The following is a 12569-nucleotide window of genomic DNA, read 5'->3' as shown; positions in this document are numbered from 1 at the left end:
GAAGACAATCCTGGGAGGTTTGTTACTCCTTGCTTGTGATTGTAGTTCATAGAATCAAAGAGTGGTTTGGGTTGGATGAGAGCTTAAAGCTTTTCATGGTGCTCTTGATGTCCTTGGCCACATTTAACTCCATCAGGGCTTTATCCTTCCCACCCCAGTCCCTGGCTGCTCAGACAATGTCTCTGTGCCCCTCCCAGCTGACTGCCATGAGGAGAAAGGTGAAGCAATGGGGTATAACATGTACATAATTCCAACTGAACTGGGTAACTGTGACATTCAATGGGAGAAGAAGATGCAGAATAAAGACACCACATTAGCACAATTTAAAAAAATGATATAGATATCATCTCTGAGGCAGGCACTGGGATGGGAAAAGTTAAATGCAGAACACTTTCCACAGTCAGGCTTTTCTTACAGAACCTATCATTTTATCATTTTTTAATTAGGCTGGTTTAATTTATTAATGATTGTTATTAAATTTACAATACTTTTCAGTTCTTAAATAATTCCTGTATTTTATCCTGAGGCAAAATCTCTTTAGCCTCTGGCACTTAAACTCAAAGCCTTCTCACTCATCTGCAATAACTGCACTATCTGACTTGAAACAAAAAAATAAATATATGGTGCCACACGGGGCAGATATCCAGAAGTGTTGTAGTTTAATACTTCAGCCACTCATCTTGGGAATATTTTGTGCCATTCATCAGTGTGGAAGCTTTACTTCATGCTGTCACTGGGGCATCTCTGTTATCCAATGATATCCAACTCAGATAGTCATGTTCAGGGACCAGTTCCTTTTGCTCCTGCCCATTGATACAGGCTCTTTTACAGGGCAGTTCAAAGCAAAAATCTGCTGCCTGTGCTTTGAATCATGCACCTAGAAAGCCTCTCTTTGTTCTGTGATCAGAGCAGAAGCCTTAAAGGTTGTAGCAAGTCATTCAGTAGGAGAGAGCATTATAAAGGGTGACTAACATTTTTCACCACTCTTTTCCTTTTTTTTTGTTTTTTTTTTTTCTTTTTACATTAGTGTTAGTCCAGATAAATCCATGGATTAAGACCCAAGAATTAGCAACATGAATCAAACACATCATTTGCAGCTCATTTCTATTATTTCTCCTCAGGAAAAACTGTGTGTGGATTGATGAGTGCTTGATTTCTAAGGTTCCATCTGAAGGCATTTCTTTCCATTTCTTTTCTTTATTTTCTTTTTTTTTCTTAGAAAATATTTAGTCTGCTGTGTCGGTGAAAGCAGTGCAAGGCATTAACTTGATATGAAGCACAAGGTGACAATGAATTTGATGACCCTTAGATTGCAGACAAATCTCTGTCTCCTTCTTATACAAAGGTTATTCATGCAAGAGGAAAGTTGTTTTCATTGTAAGAAGAAAGTTAAAAATCACAAATCTCCTCCTAGAGCTTTTGGTGTTCACTTTGCTTTTGCAGATGTAACCCACTCATGCCAAAATAATACTCCTTGATTCTTCACAGGAAAGTCCTGAAGGAGTGGAAAAGAAGAGCATTTTCTCATTAGGAGAATTTAAATATTGGGGAAGAACAGCTACAGCTTGTAGCTGTTCCAAGTGTTTATGGCAGTGTAGTCCATTCACTACATTGCCCATATCACATTTAAATTTGCCCTCAACCATTTTTTGGTGAAGCAGAGTTTTAGTTCTTTTTCCAGTCAAATACAAGGAATAATGTGAGATCTGTGCCCCAGTCTGCCAAACTGAGGATTCAAGACCTTTTAGGACAGTAATGTAATTTTTTTGTCAGTACAGCAGAGCTCCCGAGTGCTCTTCCTGAGAGCTGCACTCAGCTTTCATTTCATCAAAAGCTGGTTGGCTCAGTGCAAAAGTAATTCCAATCACAAAATAAAATATATTTTGTGTCAGGGGACTTAGCTCAGTCAGTGGACATTTATGCTACCTGACCGTGATAAAGCAGGCAATGCTTTTCAGGAAAACAAGCAAGAGGAAGAATTGTTAGGCATATTTCTATTAATTATTCTACTTTATCTGTCTTCTGGCTTTATCATTCTGTATGTACAACTTTCTTTTTCCTATACCATTTTCACTAATAGTTAATTTGTACAAGGATCTTTTATATTTAAGGACAGAATCAAAAAAGTAGAAGTGAATTTTCTTTTTTAAGAGGAGAAGTTACTTCATTTCTCAGAAAAAGTACCCTGAATTCCTGAGAATGGCTTTACTGCAAAATATCATATCTTCCTGATCAATGAAGGAACATTCTATTCCTTTTCTTTCTCAGGTTCATTTCATGTTCTCCATTAAAGCAAAAGCATTTTCCTACACCATTGTTTCATTTACTTATTTGGCAAATGGCTAATTATTTGTATTTCTTATCCTGCACCTTGGGACAATTAGGTTCCTTTGTGTAAGAATGGATTTTATCTATAACCCTGAGTTACAGGATCAGGTGGGAACCCATGTCTGTAAAATCTCCTGTCATATGCACGCTCTAAGACACTCTTTTAGGCAAAACTAATTCATTTAGTTTTTGGGGTTTTTTAACATAAGCACATGTCATCTATCATTTAGAGACTGGATTATGAGTTCAGGAAGAGAAGGCATTTATTCCAGCCTGCCTTCAGCTGCAGAGCTCTCAGATTTCCAGCTTCCTTTCTCCACGGAAGCACTCTTGTGAGAAGACTTGTGCTACTTTCACCATTCACTTTGAATTATCTGGAAGGAACTTTCCTCTCTTGGGAAATTTCACAAAAAAAAAACCCCTATAAGATTTTAAAATTTTAATAAATTATAACGCCATTTTGTAATGCAAAAAATTATTTCCAGGCTGTTCTACTGATGACTCAATGAGCTGAATGCTTAATGAGTTGCTGTGAGTTTTATCCTCACATGATCTTTGTGATGTAAACCAATCAACACTAATTTTTCCACTGGACTGCTACATAGAATCATAAAATTATGGAACCCTTAAGGTTGGAAAAGACCTACAAGATCATCAGGACCTACAAGATCATCAGGACCTACGAGATCATCAGGTTCATCCTCTGAGTGAACACCATCATGTCAAGTAAACCACGGCACTAAGTGCCACAGCCAGCCCTGCATGGGACAGACCAAGTGTTCTATTGGAGATCATGAACAAAGTGAGCTTGGAAATGTCCAGTTCTTCCAGTTCTTCTAAGCTATTGGATGCCACTGTCCACTTTTGGAGCCAGGCCCTTTAAATGTTCCTGGAAACAGTATTCTCAACACTCAGACAGGACCAAGAGACCAGAGGAGGCAAAACATGGACTGGTTTCAGGAAGGTCAGGCAGGGTTAGATGCCTGCTCTGCATGCTTTGATTGAGTTCTTTTAAATGTGCTATTGGAAGTAGTGTGGTAACTGCAAAGTAAGTTTTTATTTGTTTTCCAAGGACTCTCCATAAGCTATTTGCCCATTGGTCTTTTCCCCTTCCCTTCCCTTCCCTTCCCTTCCCTTCCCTTCCCTTCCCTTCCCTTCCCTTCCCTTCCCTTCCCTTCCCTTCCCTTCCCTTCCCTTCCCTTCCCTTCCCTTCCCTTCCCTTCCCTTCCCTTCCCTTCCCTTCCCTTCCCTTCCCTTCCCTTCCCTTCCCTTCCCTTCCCTTCCCTTCCCTTCCCTTCCCTTCCCTTCCCTTCCCTTCCCTTCCCTTCCCTTCCCTTCCCTTCCCTTCCCTTCCCTTCCCTTCCCTTCCTTTTTACTTTATTTTTGATTTGATTTGTTATTTGTATTTTGTTTCTAATTTCTGTTGTTGTTGTTGTTGTTGTTGTTGTTGTTGTTGGGGGGGGGGGGGGTTTCTCTTCTTTTCCTTCTACTTCTCTTTTTTTTTCTCTTCACTCTTCTTTCCCTTTTCTGCTTTGCAAAAACACTTTTTCGGAAACAGAGACAGAAAATCCCACCAGAAGAAAAGAAGTAATTTCCTGTGGGCAATGTCACTGCTAATATGACATGTCCAAAAGCAGATGTTGGTTGCTTCAGGCTGCCCTATGATATTTTTTAAATCTGTGACAGTGCATCAGGGGGACTGGGAGAACTGTATTCATGCAGATACCGTTCATAAGGATCTGAAGTTGGTAACAATATTGCAAAATTCATGCTGTCCTGAATAAACTGCTCCGTAATAGCCTTACCCTCTGCACAAGGCTTTCAATGGGGCTCCATCTGAATGTGATGCCTTAGGTTTTTAACTTGTATATTTTTCAGATCCTGTACTGCTTAGTATGGAACTCTGAAACTTCATAGAGCCCGTCAGCTACTGTTCTCTCGTGCTGGTTAGATGTAAAAACCCTCTCTAGGTTTGTGCTTCAAGGACACCTTGTTGTCCCAGGCCCCAAAATGTGTAAACTAAAGCCTTTGAATGGGGGGGGGAACTTGGGGTAATTACTTCATTGCCTGAGATGATAACTGGAGAATTAACCCTGATATGCAAATGGACCAAACTTACAAAAGTGTGAAACACCTGTGACCCGGTGTCCGTCTTGGGTGGAGCCCCTCAGAGGTTTTTGACTCCCAAAGTGTACCTTTGAAGGTCCTTCAAATACATACCCTCTTTATTCTCTTAATCTTGTGTAGCCTCTGTTTTCTGGTAACCACTTCAAGGCATCAAACAAGATGTGTAATTCAGAACAGATGAAGCATAAACCCCCATAAATATTGTACAATGGCTCCAAAAGGATCATGCATGACTGCATACATCCTAACTGTCCTTGGTTTGTATGTAGATTCAGCAGTGCAAACACCAGTGCTGTGCCATTAGCACTACCAACATGAATTTATAAACTAACCTCAGGAAACAGTGCAGGAAAACAATGTTTGATTATTAGTGCATGATTTTGACCTAGAAAGGGCCACCCAAGTGTTCATTTGGTAGCACAGTGGGCTCATTGTCTGTATTAAAGGAACAATTTCCATAGGAAAGCACAATAAAATATAAACAGAAGAGAAAACCCCAAAAATCAAATAAGGTGTGTAAAAACTGGATGTTGCACACAGGGAATGGATAGGAGGGTGTGCTGCAGGGAGGGTTGCCATGGAGACTGAAGGATAGCAGTAAAAATGCAGTAAGATCTAAAAGTGAGGTGCTGGAAGCATCCCAAACCAACCATCGGCTCCCACAGAAGTTGGGGCAAGTCGAGATCTGTCCCTGTTTCTTGCCAAAGCAGTCTGACACTGGGCAAGATGAGAGTGGGATGGGCAGCAGGACTGGCACAGGAGCCACCAGGAGGTATCACCTTCACAGGAGCTGTTCCCCAAGAAACAACCATCCCAGCAAGAAAAGGATTTAATTATTGCTCACCAAGAATGCTGCCTGTGCACAGCTTCCCTTTCTCAGAGTGAGGAGTAAATGACTTGGCCTTTTAAATAAAATATCTTACCGCAGCTAGTCTGGCTGGTAAATCATGAGGCCTGTGTCCTATTCCCACCTCTCATAAAACCTCCCCTTTCTACAACATGGAATATTAAAAGAGTTGCTGCTTCCTTTCTTATAAGTACAGCCACAGCTGGAGCAGGGAGTGATCAGGGTGAGCCTTGTTATTCTGAACAGCAGAGCACAGAGGTGACAGCCCCATCCTCTGTCCCCACACAGCCGCAGCAGAGAACACAGTGGTGCTGTCACAGTGAGAGGCACTCACTGGTTGTCACCTCCACCTCAAACAGGACTGAAATCTTGGCCCTCTTGAAATCAGTCCTATGAGAGTCCTTCAAAGAGCAGAGTAGGGCCACATTTCTCACATAAAATATTAACTCCAGTAGAGGGGATGCTGTTTGCCTGGTCAGCAGTCCCCACTGAGGCTTTGGGGACTGAGGCTGCTTAACCCCATGTGTTCTTTTCTGATGGGTTTTCATGTTCACCACAACCCAACCACCCTGAGCCCACACAGAATCCCACTGACCAAACAGTGCCAGTGGTAGGATTCAGGTGGATGTGAGGATCTCTCATTCTTAAATCAAATCATTCTTCTCTTCCTTGCCCCAAATGGTGACACCAAGCTAAAACCTGGCTAATAGAAAGCCAGACTAGTTACATTGATGGGTCTGTTTTCTTTGTAACCTATTGACTTTTAAATAATTTTCCTTTTTTCTTTTTTGTTTTTTCTTTTGAATGCACCTCTCATTTTTCCTGCTACTGAGTTTTCTAGCATGGAAACTAACTGGGAATTAAATGATGTGTTTATAGTCCAGTAATGTAGAATCTAGAACCCTGCAGGTAAACAGGGAGTGAACCAATTTATTAGTATACATACCATAGTAGGTGTCAGTGGTGGTAAAATTATATAACCAGTAATTGCTTGTGAAAACAATTCTAAAAAAAAAAACCCAAAACAAAGAAACAAAAACCCAAATTGCAGTTCCCAAGCACTTTCAAAGCCTACAGTCCTGAAGAATTCTCTCAGTACAAGAAGCTAAAGTTTCTTTCATGTGCACAGCACATTGTTCACATCTAGTATGGAAACAACATTGAGAGAATTACCTTTTATTAAAGAAAAATTATTGGGACCACTTTTGACCCAAAACTGCAATGTGTAGTTGATTAATGGGGTGTGTCCGTGAGGGGGAAATAAAATTTATAAATAAAACCCTGAAAGCTGCTAAAAAATCCTTAAAATGCTGAAGAGCAATTTTCCCCCAAACAGTTGTGATGGATGTAGGAGACCATTTATCACAGCCAAGAAGTTTATGGTTTTTAATCAGGTAAGAAAGTTAAACAGTAGAGAAAACCTATACATAATTTCTAAATCTGAAATTATTTCTTGTTGTGCCTATGGAAAAGCAATTCCTTTTACATATTACTTACTTCTGCTCTCCCTTAAGTCACTTGTTTATCAGCATCTCTCTGAGTAATAGAATATTTCTTTCAAATCATCCTATCATGCACACATAAATAAAAGATAGTAATCACATGCTCCCCATAAGTCTGCTTATCAAGTGTTGGGAATTTTTTAGCTTGTTTTTAATTCTAAAAAATGCCCATGTGGAAAAAGCATATCAGTAACATGCAGTACCTAACTCTTCTGAAGTGACATATGCAGATATTTCTTGTGCCAAAATGAAGGTGATCTAATCAATCTTTTTGCTCCTAAATCCTCTTTTTGCTCCTCTGTGCTTCCATACAGTCTCTAACTGTATGTATTTTTTTTTCCTCACCAAAGGAATTCAACCTGCAATCAGCATTTTGGATGGTTATTGAGGAAAGGTGAGCAAGAGGCCTGAAGCTCTCACTCAGAAGTCTGGGTTCTGTAAATATTTTTGAATTCAAGGTTTTCTAGATGAAATCCAGAAGGAGACCTCACTGTTCTCTACATTCGTTATATTATTTTATAATCCAGCAGTTTCAGTAATCACCGTAGTTTACCTATTCAATTAGCAGATTTATGGGAGTTGCTTTACCAGTTAACAAACCCTAAAGATTACCAAGCAGTTGCTTTAGTGTTTCCTCAACATTCCATTTCTTCCCAGTGCATCACAGTCTGTGCTGCTTCAGGAAAATCCATATTTTTATGGCACAGTGGATTGAGTCTATTTTTACCCCTGTTAAATGTAATCAAACATAATAGTTTCTTTATAAATTAGTTATCCTGGTTCATGCAGTGTTTTGTGGCTTAGATGGTCTTATTTTTGACCCCACACCACCTATCCATTACACAATCTCTTGTCATACACAGAATCTGTAAAAAATTTGGAGCTTTGAATTTTAAATCCTTCAAAACTAGCTAGACTCGGAAACATGACAGTGCCTTGTGAAGAAGCACATATTTTTAAATAAGGGGAAAACATAGGATTTTAAAAATTCACACATTTTCTATTCATCAGGTTGTCATTCCTGTGTCAGACTTTGGCAAATTTTGCTTGTATCTGACTACTATATCATCAGTGAGATGTAAAAATAAATACACACGAAGTGTGGCTCTTCTTCACCTTGATACTAATCAACCACCCCACCTGCCTGGGATCTCAATCCATGCAGGCATCACTGTTCAAGTTGTTGGTTTTGGCACCTCACTTTGATTGCAATCCTTCCCTCCAGAATGTGTGGCTTGATCCTTTGCATACTTTCAAGTATCCTTTGCAAGATTTCAGGCTCTTTTTGAAAGTGCCAGGCTTTAAAAAATCATTTTCCCTGTTCCTGTTAGACTTGTGAGTTCTTCAACATATCAGCCTTCAACTTTGCACTATTATTGATCACCTGCTTTTCCTATCAACACTTCTACTCTTCACACCCACTGCTGAAAAAGTCACTCTAAACATTTGTGAAGAACTTCTATTATCAGCTTCAAAACATTTTTTTTTAAACCTGCCCTGTCTCAGATTACCTATTGCTCCAGTTTTTTACTGGCTACAGGGAAAGCATTTTTTTTTGAACACAGCTTTCTCAATGTCTGTTTAAATTTGTGTCTTTCTGCTGGGATAACTCACCAGCTCCTCCTTGTTGACCTAAAGGCTACAAACACCATCCTTTTTCTCCCTTGTACCCCTCCTTCCTATCCACTGACCTTTCATCAGAGCTCTTAAGGCTACAGTCAAAGCTTGTGTGATGCAATTAAGATAAATATTTATAACAACATTGGTATTGTGAGACTGTAACAAAAATTACCAGGTTTTTTTGGTGGAAGACTTGTGACCTTAGATATTTAAATCCCAGCTGCCTCAGACCTGTGACTTTAAATATTAAGATCTCAGCTTCCTCAAGGAATGAAATGACTACTGCAAGGAATAATGAATGCAGTTGATGATGAGTAGACCAAGCCACTTGCTGGATATTCTTTTATTCCTTTCTATGATTTATGAAACCACAGCATCAGTCCTTACAGCTCCACAGCTGTTTGAATATAAAGCCTGAGTTTCAGCACAAATCCTGGCCTCTATCCTCTGGAGGGGCTGGCAAGGAGAAAGCCTCGCTGCAAAGCACACTCTGCTCTTGAGTTTCAGTCCAGCAATCTCTACTCGGAAAGCTGCACTGCTCAGAATCATCATGGGAACCTGTGATGGGGTCAGCAGGGTATGACAAAAAGCCACTGGAAGAACAAAAACAGAAATGGACTAAAGCAAGCTGAGAAGTGTCATCAAAAATCACCCAGGCAGTGGTGGGAACTGTCATGGAATTCCTTAGTGATGCTGCAGGACATATATCAAAAAGGTCTGGGTTATTTGCTTGAGACAATAAATAAATAGATAAGTACTCAAGCAGAAGCACTGGGGAAGCTTTCTAAAGATGTGTGGATCAAAAAGCACTTCAAAACCAGACTCACATTCAGATCTGTGGGATGTGTTTGCCAAGTAACAAAAGATTGCAGTTCCTTTCATGTGAGGGAAAATATGTGTTTCCTTCTGCAAGTTAAACAAACCCAAAGCAGTTGCAGATTCCAGGAAGCTGAAGCCAGTCCAGAGACAACTGCTGTCTGGTCACTCAAGATTCCTTCAAATACCTTGGCCAATCACCTTGTTACCTGCCAGTTATTATGTAGTTATTTATGTAGTTATTCAGTTTGCTTAACTGTTCCATAGGAAATAGGAATTTTTATTTTTATATTTTGTTTTTCTTTTTGAGGTGGAAAATATTCCTTCCTTCTAGATGAAAAATGAGGGAGGAACATATAAAGCTCTTAAGACATCAAAAAGGATTAAAAGTGCCTGTCCAATACAGACATGAAAACAATGTCCTCACTTTGTTAATTTTATCTAGAGCTGCTTCAGGGCACTTTTAGTTTACCTGCTTCAATTAAAAAACTCATCATAAAATAGACAATGTCACATTTCTCCTATACCTCACATTGCCCAGGTCCTCCATGGAGCTCAGATGGGACAAGAAGCAGGGGTAACATACACTGAAGAAAGAGAATTCCCAAACAAATGGTATTGATATGGAAATTACAAGAATAATTCCAGTAGTTCACCAAGGAGATCTTGGAGCTACAAAGCCCCCTGCAGAACAAAGCAAACTATCCCATTCTGTACTCTCACACCTTTATGGACAGGAACATCTGGAATACACATCCTGTAAATTATTGTCCTGCAGAGAAATACTTCGTCTGCTCAAGGCACACACTGCAAGTAGTGAAACTGCTTTGTCATAAGATTGGACATTAGGAAAAAATTCTTCATGAAAAGGCAGGTCAAACATTGGCATGGACTGCTCCAGGGAGTGGTGGAGTCAGCATCCCTGGAAGAGTTCAAAAACCACATTGATGTGGTGGTTAGGGACATGGCTCAGTGGTGGGTGGCAGTGCTGGGTGGGTGGTTGGGCTTGATGATCTCAGAGGGCTTTTCCAACCTAAATGGTTCTGTGATTCTATAAGAAAAATAGATTAGAACAAATATTAATTAGGTAGAGTGACGAGTACATTCTTTTGGTGGCTTTTTTTAGGATACAGGCCCATAATTTTTTACCCATTGAATAGTTCTACACATCATGTGAGATATTTCATGCCTTCTTTTGCTGGAGAAGAAATACATAGAAAATTTACTGTGACCATAGCTCAGCAGAGAGCAGGAGGGTAAGAGACAAAGTTGGGACCTTTGAGTCTTAGAATCACCTATCTTTGGTTGCAACAAAAATTTAAAATGCAGGAAACTACTAATTACTAGTGCTGCTGGCTGTACACCTGGAACAGTATTGGAATAAATGTTTGATGACCAAGAAATTCCACTGTGCAGAGCTGACTTGTGCTGGAGTGTTTCTGCCATCAGCAGCCCCCAGGGTACACTAAATCAATATTTTCTATTGACTGTGGGAAGCTGTACAGTTATGACCACCAGACATTGCTCTCTCGATCACTTTATCACTTGCCTCCTCACGCTTGGCCCCATTTTTCCTCTGCCCTTTAGCGCTCTCACAACACTGCTGCAGGTTCCTTTCCCAGGCTGAGGCAGGGTATATATTTATTCTGTGTCTAAAAGCATTTCTTTGGGGAAAAGAACTGCACTTATTGATTTATTCCACCTCCCCTTTCCTCATGACCCTTTAGCCTAAATGCCAAACACAGTGAAAGTTAGAACATCTGGTTCTGTGTTCTTCTGGAAAGCAGACATGGGCTTTAAAGCAGGATCCTCTTCTTACACTGGATCTATTGCTATACCAGTTATGGAGTGTACAAGTCATTTACAACCCTAATAAAAATCTCCTGCTGCAGTAAATAATATTTTCCATCCAAAATTTGTCTTGTTTTGTTCCCCTTTTGCCAATCAAGGCAACACCCTGTGTGCCACAGGAGTCAGATGGACTCTGATCTCACTGCAGCTGTGGTGTACACATTGAATTTCGTTTTCCACAGATCATTCCCTGCCAACTGCAGAGTATATCCCTGAATAGGGAAGTGGGTTTGTTTGCAATCAGAATCTCAGTGTAATCCACAGAATTTTTTTTTTTTTTTTTTTTTTGCTTCTCGTCCTTGAAATTACATCTACTCTTGGTGCAAAATTTTTGCCTGCAGATTTCCTGTAGGTGACATGAATTACATAATAATAGTAATAGTGTGAAATAAGTATTACTTGAGTTTAGGATTAGAGGAATATAAAACTGATTGTGAGCTGCTGTCTTCCCCTCCATGGCATTCCTCTCATTCCATGAGATCAAGTATTTTGCCTTTTGAATTATTATCAGCCAAACAGATGGCAGGAGCCCAAGTGTGCCTCACTGAAAGGTATTTTCAGAAAGCTTTTCATTAAAGGATAATGGGACAAATTCAATATTCAGCCACAGGAAGGTACAGCCAGCCTGTGCCCCGGAATTACTCCATATATAAGCTGGGAAAAAAGCCACACAGAGCAGAATTTGGTCCATTATCTTTAGGATTAATGCCTTAATGACATAGATCTGTCAGCTTTTCCTGCAAATGTAATTGTTCTGCACTTTATTATGGATATTATTAATTAACACTCCATTTGCAGGTGATCTAATCAGTTAATATACGCCTTTGAAAAATGTAATATTGCCCTACTGCAAATGGATGTTTAAGCTGACTTGTAGAAATCTATTTCTGGTCCTTTTCATTCCAATATTCCTATTTCTAACTTCATTGCTTCAACATTTGGCAGGGAACACTTAGACTGTGTCAGGCATTCTGTGATCAGTATCCATGGGCTAAAAATGTTGGAAGAAACCAGTGTGAAAGCTGCAGGGTTTCCTCTAAAAGTACTAGCTCTGTTTGAGCTCCCTCTCAAACAGCATATTTGACAAGCAAAAAATTAAATAAATTATCAACAGTTTTGTTAAGATGCATTCATGTCAGCATGAGTGAGTTCTCACAGATTTTGAATGGACATGTATGTAGATATAAATCAGGAGAGAAAATGAATGGGAAGTGCAAGATAATCCATTTAGGAGAAGTTCTTCATTTATGCAGGAATAATATAGACTCAAATTCATGATTAAACATAAAAATTATGAGAGACCTTTCCTCCTCCTCTGCCAGTATTTCCACACTTCTTGCTTTGTGTGAAGCTATAATTTGTTGATTAAATTAACATTTTCTACAGGCATGTTCATGGAATGAGCAGCAAGGGTTATTACAGTCTTAAAGCAGTTTCCTTGGCATTTTACAAGGCGAGCATAAATCACATTTCGAATT

This window comes from Aphelocoma coerulescens, chromosome 4 (assembly GCF_041296385.1).
Source record: "Aphelocoma coerulescens isolate FSJ_1873_10779 chromosome 4, UR_Acoe_1.0, whole genome shotgun sequence".
Lineage (NCBI taxonomy): Eukaryota > Metazoa > Chordata > Aves > Passeriformes > Corvidae > Aphelocoma > Aphelocoma coerulescens.
Note: the sequence above shows the minus strand (reverse complement) of the source record.